Source organism: Lutra lutra, chromosome X (assembly GCF_902655055.1).
Source record: "Lutra lutra chromosome X, mLutLut1.2, whole genome shotgun sequence".
Lineage (NCBI taxonomy): Eukaryota > Metazoa > Chordata > Mammalia > Carnivora > Mustelidae > Lutra > Lutra lutra.
This window is the reverse complement of record NC_062296.1, coordinates 2,791,956-2,805,711: the sequence shown is the minus strand read 5'-3', so window position 1 is coordinate 2,805,711 and position 13,756 is coordinate 2,791,956. Positions and strand designations below refer to the sequence as shown.

Below are 13,756 nucleotides of genomic sequence, written 5' to 3'. Positions count from 1 at the left end.
AGCTCTCTGTCACTGCAGAGAGATCAAGTGAAAATCAGTCAAAGAATTGAATGCTTAGGACAAATTGAAGAACTGGATGGAGAAGTTAAGCTTAATGACCTACCAGGTCCAAGGTTTTAATATTCTAAAATTTTCAGGACCAGGTGACTCTAGCTCTCAGAAAATAAGAGTAAGATTTGGTCCTGAAAAAAGCAGTCTTTTGCTGGATGTGAGATGGATGAGGTTATGACAGTAAAAAAGTCAAGTCTTTCCAGATAGCCTTTTCAAAGGAAAGCAGGCTGGCCAAGGAGAGCCTTTTGGGCAGCTTCTCCAGGAAACCCAAATGAGGCTTGGTTCCACAATGGCCAGCCACTATGCCATACTTTAAGTTCCTATTACTCTACACAAAGGCTAGGCTACTACTTTTTTTTTTTTTTTTTTTTTTTTTTTTTGCTAAGAGTACCCTTCCTATCACACCTACACTTGCCTAACCAACAAAGGTACAAAATTTTCCCCAAGGAGACAGTAGTACTTAATGGCCAAGACCATGCATTCTAGAATTAAGTTGCCTGTGTTTTAATTCCCAACTGGGACATGTAATTACTCTGCAACCTTGGACAGTTACTTAACCTCTCTGTGCTTCAGTTTCCTCATCAGTAAACCAAGGATAATACGAGTACCTGCTTCATAGTGTTGGTGTAAGAATACATATTAAATCCTCAACCTAAGATCCAAAACATACAAGGCACTCAACAATGGTAGCAATTAGTATTTTTGATGAAATAATTACTACCATGGGCATGGCAGTGTTGCTAACTCAAAAACTCCCATCAAGCAACCAGATCCCTTCTCCTACCAGTTCAGAGGGGTTATACTACAACATCTTCAGCCAGTCCTTGCATAGCTCCAGACATCCAGAACCTGCTGATCCTCAATAAACCATACAATTCACAGCAGGAATCCTGGCTTACCACCCTGCTCTAAATCCAAAAGCCACCCCTCCCCCAGTCCTCCTGCCTATGCCATCCTCAGCCACAGAGGACCAGCAAGCTGGGAAACCAATTCCACACAAACCATCAGGTGTTTCTTCCTTCTCAAGGACACAGCTGGACTTATACCATGCCTGCCAGTGGGATGGGGTAGGGTATCTGAATCCCTTTCTCGCTTGTCTGTTCAACTACCTAGGATGGGGAGTGGGCAGGCAATGAGGCTTCCCATGGGGAAACAAGAGAGGCCCCGCAAGTTTGTAAAGGAACTCAGGCCCAACCCCACAATAAACCCCTTAAAGGAAGTGGGGGGGGGTCTCAAGCTGCTTTCAAAAGAAGCAGTTATTTACAACTTTCCACTCAGTTGCATCTGGGAAAGGGAAAAGGGCTGCATGGTATTCTCCTTATTTCTCAATTTCAGCAATGAGAAACAGCTGCAGAGAAAGAGTTAAAGGAGGAAGGAAGCTCCAGCCATTACCCCATCCCCGTGCCTAGGGCTGTCTGGGGGGTCATGACTGTGCTGTCTGCTCCAGCTAGGGAACACTGGGTGGCTTTCTGCAGCAGCTGCCTGGCCCCCTAAGCAATTTGCAAGGTCAAGGCTGACCTGTTTCCAAAAAGGAACAAAACAATTCACTGACAATGAAGCAAATAACGCATACACCACATCACAACCCCCTCCCCAAATCAGGTTTTACCTCAGTGCCTCCCTGCCCAGATGCCAACTCTGGGCTTCCACCAGCCCCACTGGGAAACCCAGGATAGCATCACAGCTGCAGAGCATGTCTCGCCTCCCCGGCCAACCCAAGGAGACTCTCAGTACGGGGGAGAGATGCTATCGCTAAAGGAGACCTCAGCTTGGGGGAGGGGGAAGGAGGGACATCTATGTTCCTTACCAAGAGCCACAGTCACTTCTCCGAGGCCGAGAGAAGAGAAGGATGAATGAAATGAAACAACTTGGAGATTAAGTCCTCACAGAGCTCGGCTTCCTCTTCTCTTTCTCTGGGTCTCTCTCTTGGTCCCTCTCTCGTCTCTCCGGTTTGCTCGCTAGCTTGCGCGCGCTCACGCTCTCCTCTCCCTCTCTCTCCTCCCCCTCTCCCTCTCTCTTTCTCCCGCCTCTCCCTATCTCTTCTCTCTTCCCTCCTCCCCTCCCCCTTTGCTGGCTTTAGATTCACCATTCCCTGGTGCTGAGCACGCGGCTGTGCTGGGGCTCGGGAATACAGTGCTGCAAGGTTTTGGATCTGTGGTTGTTTTAGGAAAGACTAAAGTAGTATTTTATTATTTAAGATTTCCAGCAGAGAAATAGAGGGAAGCTCAGAGGGAAGGGGAGGAGCAGAGGAAGCAAGAGGAACGGAAAGAGAGCAAAAGGGTAAGAGCAGTGAATAGGAGGATAAAGGAAGTATGGATTACCATGCGGATGTGTGATGCTGGCTAGCTGCTCCAAGACAGAAAATAAGTGGTCTATCTCTTACATCCCTATGGGTGTGTCTTCTTAGCTCAGGCTCCAAATAAAGGTTTCACAATCCTGTTTGTTCACATTCCATCTCTGAAGACAGTAATGAGCTAAAAAAAAATTACATCAAAGAGTTTGTCATTCCCCCTCCACTAAAAAGAAAGTGATCAGCCACGTTGATTCCCTAATGACCTAACTGCCACCTCTACCCCCCACAAAGTAGAAGTGTGAACCCAGTTCAGAACTGTCAATTGGAGCTTCCCTCCAGGCAAAACAGACAAACAGCAGAACCACAATACTTCCTTTTCAAAAACCTCAGAAAGGAATATAGGTATAGGTAAGTGTGTGAGCTCACAGGTGAGTTTGCACATTGGAGAATAGGACAGAGAAGAGATTAGTTAAAATATAAAACAATTGTATTCCCATTGGGGTTAAAAAAAAAAAAAAGATAACTGAGCAAAGTACAGTAACAATGAAATAGAGGGTAAAGAGACCCAGGCTAAGAATACAATAAAGGAACTTGGGTTTGAGTCCTGCCTCTCAAAATTGCTCCACTGCACCTTTGACAAGTTACCTGTTTAATCTGACTCTCATAGTATGTCCAATGGCAAAATGAATGGTGATAGATGTAGATGATCTTGAAGGACTCTTCGAGACCTAACAATCTAGGCTCTAAGACAGGAAAAATTCCAGGTGACAAGGAAATTGATCTGTTGATAGTGAAAAATACACTACCAAATTTCAAAGCTTCTCCAAAGATGGGTCCCCAAATGAGACCCCAAATCACACTGACATGACATTCCATTTTGAATGTTTTAAGGGCAATATGAATATGAGCATATGTGTTCCTATCCTACATACTATGTTTAGCATAAAAATACTGGCCTCAATGCATATACAGTGACTCAGACATGGTAGGCATTTAAAATTTTTCCCAAGGTGGGCTATTTTTATCCCCCTACCCCAAATTTCCAATACTCTACACATGTCCAGTAAGGAATATGTGCTCCACTTTAATCCATATATTGAGTATAGAGATAGGGATCCGTAGGCTCACAGTCACTGAGCTAAAAGTACCCAGACAGATAACCATCTCATTATGCATAAAGAGAAAGAGGCTTGCAGAAAAAATATAGCTCACACAATCTCATAGTGAATCAGTGATAAAATCAAGAGCAGCACCTAGTCTGCTGATCCCAGACATAGTATTTTTGTCTGCCAAAGCAACAGGTAAGCTTTACATAAAGCAAGTGTATTTGTTTGCATAAATATCTGTTGGATTTAATGGATTAGCAAAATGGCAAACAAAAATGTACGTACTGGCATAAGGTGATTGTGTTATTTTTGAGGTCTGCCATAACAAATTACAATAAATTTGGTGGCTTAAAACCACAAAAATATATTGTCTCACAGCTCTGGAGGCCATCTGAAGTCTGATATCAAAGTGCTGGCAAGGCCAATCTTCCCCCAAAGGCTCTAGAGAAATTTCCCTTGCTTATTCCAGCTTCTGGTAGCCTCTGGCATTCCTTGGCTTATAGAAGAAACACTCTAATCTCTGCCTCAATCTTCAAATTATCTTCTCTTCAGTATCTCTGTATGACCAAATTTCACCACTTTTTTTGGTTTTAAAAACACCAGCCATTAGATTTGGGCCCACTCTAAATCCAGAATGATTTTACCTTGAGATCTTTAATTACTTCTGCAGACATCACACATCCAAATAAAATTACACCTTAGGTGCTTGGTGGACATAAATTTAGGGGAGATGTTATTTAACCCACACAGTGGCCACCTTTTATTTTTGTGAAATAAAGATACTAACAAACCACCTATGGGATCATCATTTTTAAAGAAAAGATATTTTAATACAAATAAGCTAGATGAAGATATTCTCATAATAAAAACTATTCTTTAAATTATACAATTTTAGCTCCTTGCAAAATTAATACCATTTTCATAAGTGTTCTCAGTTCAGTGCAAACCACAGAAAAACTTTACTAGGAGCACTTCTAGTAGTGACAAAGCAGTTTTTATCAAGCCAATACTGCTGAAGATAACAATAAATTCTAGACAAAAATAAACAAAACAACAATCTGAATGCTTTGGAAAGTAATCATAAACAGCCATAAATTGGAAGAGAGTTAACAATGGAAGGTTGACAATTGAATGAAAGGTACGATACTGAATGAATTTCCATTTTTAAGGAATTTTTTCCTAAGGGCAGACCCCCTGCAGCGGGCCGCAGGGGGGGGGGCAAAACAATAACTAAAACAGAGAAACTACAAGTGTTATAGCTGTTAAACGTTTAACACTTGGCTCTTCAGGAAAAAAATAAATAAAAGCCTGATTCATAGCATTCCTAATTTCCATAGTGTAAATATTCCCACCAGGGCCAATTCCATCAACATGAAGTTGGGAATAGATGTACACAGTTGGCTCTCACAAGCCAGTGCCATTTAGCTACCTAACACAACTGCTCACAGTCCTAGTGGCTTGAAGAGCGAGAAGACAAAATTCAGGAAAACCACTGAACCTGAAATGTGATGAGAGAAATTCAAGAACGGAGAGAACAACACAGTGGGAGACTTCAATTCTGTGTATAAACTGCCCAACCAAATCTCTGTTGGAACCATAAATTATGCATGTGGGAACAGATTCCAAAGAGCCTAAAAAAAGTTGAAAGGATTAAACAGTTTTCCCTACTCCTCACAACAAGGGAAAGTTTAGAGTTTCAGTTCAGTTAATTGCCTACAAAAAAAAAAAGCATTACTTTACAGATAAACAAAAGAATATAGAGATCCTACAATATATCATTCACAATATATCATTCATAGGGTATACTCCAAAATTACTAGGAAAAAAAAAAACACAAAGAAACTGGCAAATATCACCTATACTCAAGAGAAAAGGCCGTCAGTGGACAATAGCCCTAAAATGGACCAGATGTTGGAATTAACAGAAAAGAATTATAAGTCATCCATCATAACTACCCTAATGGAAATAAAGAAAAATAAATTTTATCAAATGAACAAATAGAAACTCATATCAAAGATATAGAAACAAAAAGAATCAGATGCAAATTCTAGAATTGAAAATTAAAATTTCTGAAATAAAATTGAGTTGGCTTACCAGTAGACTGGAAATGAGAGAAGAGAAAGTAAGTTAACTTGAAGACATATTAGTAAATATTATTCAAGCTGAAGTACAGAGAAAGAAAAGATTGAAAGAGATTAAAAGAGCCTAGGTAATCTGTTGGATAATATCAAAATTCTTTTTTTTATATAATATCAAAATTCTAACCTAGATATAATTAGAGTCCCAGAAGGCAAAGAATAAAAGAAAAAGAAAAAAAGTTTGAAAAATAATGCCTAAAATATTTCCAAACATAATGAAACATAAATTTGTAGATTCAAGGAACTCAGCCCCTCACTAAGCAGGATACTACAGCCAGGTAAATTGGTCAAACTACTCAAAATGAAATCTAAAGCTGAACCCTTGAAAGAATCTGGAAAAAAATAACATACCAAGAAACAACAATACAATTGACTGTTGACCTCTCATCAGAAAAAAAGTATCTTTAAAGTGCTGAAATTTGGGGTGCCTGGGTGGCTCCGTGGGTTAAAGCCTCTGCCTTCAGCTCAGGTCATGATCCCAGGGTCCTGGGATCGAGCCCCGCATTGGGCTCTCTGCTCAGTGGGGAGCCTGCTTCCCTTCCTCTCTCTGCCTGCCTCTCTGCCTACTTGTGATCTCTGTCTGTCAAATAAATAAATAAAATCTTTTAAAAAAAGTGCTGAAATTTAAGGAAAAAAAACTATCAATACAGTTTTACAGCCATCAAAATATCCTTCATGAATAAAGGCAAAATAATGACATTTTCAGATAAATGAACATTAGGATGATTTGTTACCAATGTATTTATAGTATCAGAAATATCTAAGGAAATTCTTTTTTTTTTTTTATAGTATCAGAAATATCTAAGGAAATTCTTTTTTTTTTTTTTAAAGATTTTATTTATTTATTTGAGAGAGAGACAGTGAGAGAGAGCATGAGCGAGGAGAAGGTCAGAGAGAGAAGCGGACTCCCCGCAGAGCCGGGAGCCGATGCGGGACTCGATCCCGGGACTCCAGGATCATGACCTGAGCCGAAGGCAGTCGTCCAACCAACTGAGCCACCCAGGCGTCCCATATCTAAGGAAATTCTTAAGTCTGAAAGCAAATAATACCAGATGAAAATCTGGACCTTCCAGAAGAAATGAAGAATATTAGAAATGGTAATATGTGGATAAATATAAAATATTTTCTCTTAATTTATTTGCTACATATATATTACCACTTAAAGGAAAAATTATAACATTGTAATGTACAGTATATAATGTGGATAGACATAATACACATAACTGTAACATGAATGAGGGGCAGTGAGAAGAACTATATGCTAGCAAAGTCCTTACATTTTACATGAGACAGTACAATATTGACTGTAAGCAAACTTTGATTCATTCTAAGAACAAGTAAACCCTGAACAGACTGAAAAAAAAAAACATGTCTTGGATCCTTAAGAGAAGTGAGGACCTAGGGCAAACTGCTGCCTCCAAGACTGGAGAGACATAGAAGTTAATTCAGGGAGTCATAGCTTACCACAGCAGAGACTTCCTTACTGAAATTGCCAAAGAACCTGATGCCATGGTAGGAAAACCTGAATTATAATTGGTAAACTGCTTAGAGGCTCAGTGTGGGCCAGTAGGAAAGTTAATAATCCCAGGGGGACCCATTAATAGGGAGGATCTCACAATATTATGATACTTACCTCCCAGAGCTTGACCAGGTTCTCATAATAAATATTGGAGGAAAACTCCCTTGAGCTTCTGGCAGGGGGAGGGAAAAAAAGAACCATTTTGAGGGGCGCCTGCGTGGCTCAGTGGGTTAAGGCCTCTGCCTTCCGCTCAGTTCGTGATCCCAGGACACTGGGATCAAGCCCCACATTGGGATCTCTGCTCGGCGGGGAGCCTGCTTCCTCCCCTCTCTGCCTACTTCTCTGCCTACTTGTGATCTCTGTCTGTCAAATAAAATCTTAAAAAAAAAAAGAACCATTTTGAAATATACCAGAGCACTCTGTTCTTTCTTAACAAGGCCTGCAATTGGAAGAACCTAGCTAATCAGAGCCTAATCTGCTAGGGTATTATCAGAGAGTAACTGGCCAGGGAGAAAGGAAATACCAAGTCCAATCAGCTCTAGTCTTTTGCATGGGAGAAGAAAAATACCCAACTCCAGCTCACTCTAGTCATCCTCTCCTAGGAAGGGAGAAAATAACTGAAAAACACTTACAAATTTCATGGCCCAGAGGCACAGCCTTGCTAAAGACTGAGACCTAATCATGGTCAATAGGACACTTCCCCCCACATCTCACCATCACATTACTAAAGGCCTATATACAGCAGTTCCTTATAGCTAGTATATCATGTCCAGCTGCCAAGAAAAAATTTCAATGCATGCCAAAAGATGAAAAAAAAAACACGATTTGAAGAAACAGAACAAATATCAGAAACAGTCATGACAAGGATGCTGCAATTATTGGATCAGGAATTTGAAACAACTGTGATTAATACACTAAGGGTGCTCATGATAAAGTAGACAGCATGCAAGAAAAAATGGATAATGTAAACAGAGATGGAAATCCTAAGGAAGAACCAAAATGAAATGCTAGAAATCAAAAGCACTGTGACAGAAATGAAGAATGTTTTTATGGACTTATTGGTAGACTGGACACAGCTGAGGAAAGAATCTCTGTGGGGGGATGCAGGAGGGGGAAGAAGAACACAATATCCAAAGATTTGGACAACTATAAAAATTGTGATATATGCATAATGGGAATACCAGATACAAAAGAAAAAGAAAAAAGGATGAAAGAAATATCTGAAATAATAATGACTGAGAATTTCTCCCAAAATAATGTTAGACACAAAACTACCAATCCAGGAGTTCATAGAACACTATACAAGAAAAATGCCCCCCCCCCATCGATAAAAACAAACTCCACCTAGACATATCATTTTCAAACTATAGAAAATCAAAGATAAAGAAAAAATCATGTTTAATTACTGTAGCTTTGTAGTATAGTTTGAAATCAGAAAGATGTCTCTGGATTTATTCTTTCTCCAGATTGTTTTGGCTATTTGGGATCTTTTGTAGTTCTATAGAAATTTTATGATGGTTTTTCTATTTTGTGAGAAATGCCTTTGGATTTTAATAGGGATTGTATTGTGTATATGGATGGCTTTGGGTAACATGGACATTTTAACCATATTAATTCTTCCAATCCATGAACACAGAATATCCTTCCACTTATTTGTGTTTTCTTCAACTTCTTTCATCAAAATTTGTCATTTTCATTGCACAGGTATTTCACTTCTTTGGTTAAATTTATTCATCAGTATTTTATTGTTTTTGATGCTTTTGGGAATGGGATAGTTTTATTACTTTTTCAGATATTTTGTTGTTACTATATAGAAATGCAACTAATTTCCTACAGATCTTAAACCCTGCAACTTTATAGAATTCATTAATTAATTCCAACAGATTTTGCATCATGACTTTCTATATATAAGATTATATTATCTGCAAATAACAATTTGCCTCTACCTTTTTGGATGATTTTTATTTGTCTTGCCTGATTGCTTGAGCTAGAACTCTAGTACTATGTTGAATAAGAATGGTGAGAGTGGGAACACTTGTCCTGTTTCTAATCTTAGAGAAAAAGCTTTCATTCTTTCACTGTTGAGTATGATGTTAGCTGTGGTTTTGTCATATGTGACCTTTATTATGTTGAGGTACATTCTTCCTATACCCAGTTTGTTGAGGGCTTTTTATCATTACTGGATGCTGTATTTTCTCAAATGTGTTTTCTGCATCTACTGAGATGATATGATTTTTGTCTTTCATTCTGTTAATGGGGTATATCACAATTATTGATTTTTGTATGCAGTTATCCTTGCATCCCAAGGATAAATAGCACTTGGTCATGGTGTGCGATCCTTTAAATGTATTGCTGAATTTAACTTGTTAATATTTGTTGAGAATTTTTGCATTTATATTCACCAGGGATATTGGGGTGTCCTTCTAAGCTTTGGTATCAAGATAATGCTGGCTTCCTAAAATTAGTTTGGGAGTGTTCCTCCCTTTTGAAATTTTGCCCATCCCCTGGCAACAAACAATCTACTCTTAGTTTCTAGGAGTTCAGCTTTTTTAGGTTCTTCATATAAGTGAAATCGTACAGTATTTGTCTTTTGCTTCTTGATTATTTCACTGAGTAAAGATGACCTCAAGGTCCGTCCATGTTGTCACAAATGTCAGCATTTCCTTCTTTTTTTATGGCTAACATTCAACTGCATATACATACCATGTTTTTTAATCCATTAATCCATCAATAGACACTTAGGTTGCTTCCATGTTTTAGCTATTATAAATAATGTTGCACTGAACTTAAGGATGCAGATATGTCTTGGAAATACTAATGTCACTCCCTTCAGATATATACCCAGAAGTGAGAGTTGTGGATTATATGGTAGTTTTAATTTGTCGAAGGACCTCTGTACTGCTTACCGTGATGACTGTATCATTTACATTCCCATCAACAGCGCACAGCAGTTTCCTTTTCTACACATCCTCCAACACTTGTTACTTCTTGTCTTTTTTGATAATAGTCATTCTAACAAGTGTGAGGTGATATGTCATCATGGTTTGATTCACACTACCTTGAAATTTTCTTAATGTTAATTTAATGTTAATTTTTTAATGTACCTGTCGGTCATTTGTATATCTTGTTTGAGAAAATGTCTCTTCAGGTCCTTTGCTCATTTTTAATTGGATTATTTATTTTATTTTGTTTTTGCTATCGAATATTATGAAGGTTATTAAAATATGTTTTGGATATTAACGCTTTATCAGATACATGGCTTATAAATATGTTATCCCTTATTCTGTATGTTGGCTTTTCATTGTGTTTATTACTTCTTTTTCTATGCAGAAACATTTTAGTTTAGTATATTCCCATTTGTCAACTTTTGATTTGTTGCTTGCACTTTTGGTATAATATCTAAAAATTTATTGTCAGTCCCAATGTCATGGAGATTTTCCCCTTTGTTTTCTTCTAGTTTTATGGTTCCAGGTCTTCCATTTAAGATTTAATCAATCTCAAGTTAATTTTATGAGTGGTGCAAGATGGGGTCCAGTTTTTTTCTTTTGTATGTGAATATCCACTTTTCCAGCATTATTTATTAAAGGTATTATCCTTTCCTTTCCCCATTGAGTATTCTTGGCTGCTTTGTCAAGTATTAGTTGACCATATATACATAGGTTTCTATCTGGGTTCTCAAGTCTTGTTCATTGGTCTATGTGTCTGTTCTTAGTACCATACTGATTTGATTCCTATAACTTTTTAATACAGTTTTACATTAGGAAATCTCATGCCTTCAGCTTTGATACTCTTTCTCAGGATTGCTTTGGCTACTTAGGGATTTTGGTAGTTCAATACAGATTTTAGGATTATTTTCTATTGCTGTTAAAAATGCCATTGGAATTTTGATAGGGATTGCATTAAATCTACAGATCTCTTTGGGAAGTATGGACATTTTAACAATATTAACTCTTCCGATCTGTATACTTGGGATATCTTTCCATTTAGTTGTATTTCCTTCAATTTTTCACCAATGTCTTATTGTTTTCAGTATCTAGATCTTTCACTGCTTTAGTTAAATTTATTCCAAGAATATTATTTTTTGATGACATTGTGAAGGAAATTGTTTTCTAAATTATTTTTTCAGATCATTCACTTCTAGGATATACAAACACAACTCATTTTTGTGTGTTAATTTTGTATCCTATAACTTTGCTGAATTCATTTATCAATTCTGACAATTTTGTGGAAACTTTAAGGTTTTCTAAATATAAGATCATGTCATCTACAAACAGAAAATTTACCATTATTATGTTGGCTGTGGGTTTCTCATATATCACTTTTATTATGTTGAAGTACATTCATTCTATACCTAAATTGTTGAGAGTTTTTGTCATAAAAAGTTGTTAAATTATTTCAAATGTCTTCTCTGAATTTGTTGAGATTATCATAAGCTTATTATCCTTCATTCTATTAATATGGTTATTACATTTACTGATTTGTGTATGTTGAACCATCTTTGCATCCTAGCGATAAATCCAGTTTGATCATGGTGTATGTTTTTTTTTTAATGTGCTGTTGAATTTGGTTTGTTTGTTTGTTTTTGTAATATTTACATCTATATTCATCAGGATATTGACCTGTAGTTTCTTTTCCTTATAGTCTCCTTATCAGGCATGGGTGTCATGGTATTGCTGGACTCATAAATGAGTTTGGTAGTGTTCCTTCCTCTTCAAATTGTGGAAGAATTTGAGAAGCATCAGCCTTAATTCTTCTTTAAATATTTGGTAAAATTCACCAGTGAAAATATTTCTCCTGGATGTTTCTTTGTTGGGAGGTCTTGATTACTACTTTAATCTCCTCACTCTGATTGTTCTGTTCAGATTATCTATTTCTTCATGATTCAGTCTTAGTAGGTTTTATATTTCTAGGAATTTATGTGGTTTTTCTTCTGTTCTCCAAGTTCCTGGCATACAATTGTTCATAGTAGTGTTATGATTCTTTGTATTTTGTGGTATCGGTCATAATGTTTCTTCTTTCATTTGTACTTGCTTTTGACTCTTCTCTTTTTAACTTGGTTAACCTAGGTAGATCAGTCAATTTTGTTTATCTTTTTAAAAAACTAACTCTTAGGGCATCTGGGTGGCACAATGAGTTAAGCATTTGCCTTTGGCTCAAGTCATGATCTCAGGGCTCAGGGTCCTTGGATTAAGCCCCATGTTGGGCTCCCTGCTCAGCAGGGAGTCTGCTTCTCCCTCTCCCCCATCCTCCACTCCCTGCTCATGCACATGCGTGCTCTCTCTCTCTCTAATAAATAAACAAAATCTTTAAAGAAAACTAAGTTTTGGTTTTGATTTTTTTTCTATATTCTTTCTAGTCGCCATTTCATTTATTTCTGTTCTAATTTTCATTATATCCTTCCATATGCTAACTTTGGGCTTAATTTATTATTCTTTTTCTAGTTCCTTGAGGTATAAAGTTAGGTTGTTTATTTAAAGTCTCTTTTTCTTATTATAGGTGTTTATCAGTATAAACGTCTTAGAACTACTTTTGCTGCATGCCATATGTTTCCATATGTTGTGTTTCCATTTTCATTTGTTTCTAGATACTTTCTGATTTTCATTTTGATTTCTTCTTTGCCCCACTGATATTTTATTGTGTGTTATTTTCCATGCATTTGTAAATTTCCACTTTTCTTGCTGTTACTGATTTCTAGTTTCATGCCATTGTCAAAAACAATATTTGATATGAATTCACTTACCTTAAATTTGTTAAGATTTGTTTTGTGTCACAACATATGCTCTATGCTAGAGAAAGTGCCATGTACACTTGAGAAGAATGTGTATTCTGTTGCCATTGGATGGAATGCTCTGTATATGTCTGTTAGGTTCATTTGGCCTAGTATAGTTCAAATCTGCTGTTTTGTTATTGATTTTTTGTCAGGATTATCTATTCAATGTTGAAAGTGGAGTATTGAAGACTACTTTATCTGATGTAGGTATAACTACTGATATCCATTCCTTTACTTTGAGCCCGTGAGTATCTTTAAAGTGAGTATCTTTAAAGCTGAAGTAAATCTCTGGTAGGCAACATAGAGTTGGGTCTTGTTTTTTCAGGTTTTTCACTTTGTGTTTTTTATTCACTCTATTCAGCAACTCTGTGTCTTTTGGTTGGAGTATTTTATGTTTAAAGTAACTATTGATATATAAGAAAATATTATCATCCTATTAATTGTTTTCTGGCTATTTTATAGCATTTTGCTCCCTTTTCACTATCTTCCTTTATGATTTGATGATTTATGTAGTGTTATACTTTCAATCATTTCTCTTTATCTTTTGTATAACTTCTATGGGCTTCCACTATGCGGTTACCACCAGACTTACATAAAACATATTGTGGTTACAATTGCCTATTTTGAGTTAATAACAGCTTAACTTTAATTGTATACAAAAACTATCCTTTTAGTCCCCCAACACATTTTATATTTTTATGTCATAATTTAAATATTTTATGACATATATCCATTAAAAATTATTGTGGTCATGTTTATTTTTAATATTTTTGACATTTATAAATGAAGTTAAATATAAATGAAGTTAAAATTACTTATGAATAACAAAAAGTTGGAAAATACTTTTATAGAAACTGCAAAAAGAAGATAATAAAGATA

General features: G+C 36.7%; 1 protein-coding gene across 5 annotated transcripts in view; it reads right to left on the bottom strand.

Moving 5' to 3' along the window:
- GABRA3 (gamma-aminobutyric acid type A receptor subunit alpha3) overlaps positions 1-13,756 on the bottom strand; it is a 465,966-nt gene that overhangs the window by 349,984 nt on the left and 102,226 nt on the right. For 3 of the 5 annotated variants that reach the window (XM_047715986.1, XM_047715991.1, XM_047715992.1), the window contains exon 1: positions 1,859-2,034. The exons of 1 other annotated variant lie outside the window; for it this stretch is intronic. The gene's annotated coding sequence lies outside the window, so the exon portion shown is untranslated. Of the gene's footprint in view, positions 1-1,660; positions 1,707-1,858; positions 2,035-13,756 lie in introns of those variants that run through there. One more of the 5 variants, XM_047715988.1, reaches the window with a different exon arrangement.